Below are 689 nucleotides of genomic sequence, written 5' to 3'. Positions count from 1 at the left end.
TCAATTAGTTTCAACAGCTGTTTTTCCCCACCTGTATCTGAGGGTCAAGGAGCAGTCAAATACTTCAAAGTCTTCTTTGATCTTTTTGTGTACCACTATTGCCTCCAGGTCAGGTATTGTGAGGCTCTCCACATAAACACATTCCTCCTGATTAGGCAGATTAGGTACTGGTGTGCATAATACAAACTCAGTAAAAAAGCCTGCCACAGCTCAATGTACATAATAGACTAGAAGCTCCCAACAATGGACCACATCTTCAACAGAATCATGGAAGAAAATTTCCAAAACTTAAAGACATGCCCATACAATTACAAGAAGCATATAGAACACCAAACAGACAGGACCAGAAAAGAAACTCCCCATGGCACATCATAGTAAAAACACTAAATGGACAAAACAAAGCTGCAAAAGAGAAACAAGAAGTCACATATAAAGGAAAACCCAATAGGATGACAGCAGACTTTTCAGTGCAAACTATGAAAGCCAGAAGAATCTGTACCAAAGTATTCCCAGGTTTAAATGACTACAGATGCCAACCCAGACTACTATACATAGCCAAAATGTCTATTAGAGTCAAAGGGGAAAGAAAAATCTTCCATGACATAATGAGGCTTGAAGGAATTCATGTCCACAAAACCAGCCCTTCAGAGACTTCTGAAAGCAATAAAAAGAGCTGAAGAGAGGAATGA

This window comes from Nannospalax galili, unplaced genomic scaffold (genome assembly GCF_000622305.1).
Source record: "Nannospalax galili isolate Female #2095 unplaced genomic scaffold, S.galili_v1.0 scaffold18, whole genome shotgun sequence".
Classification (NCBI taxonomy): Eukaryota; Metazoa; Chordata; class Mammalia; order Rodentia; family Spalacidae; genus Nannospalax; species Nannospalax galili.
This window is presented reverse-complemented; position numbering follows the sequence as displayed.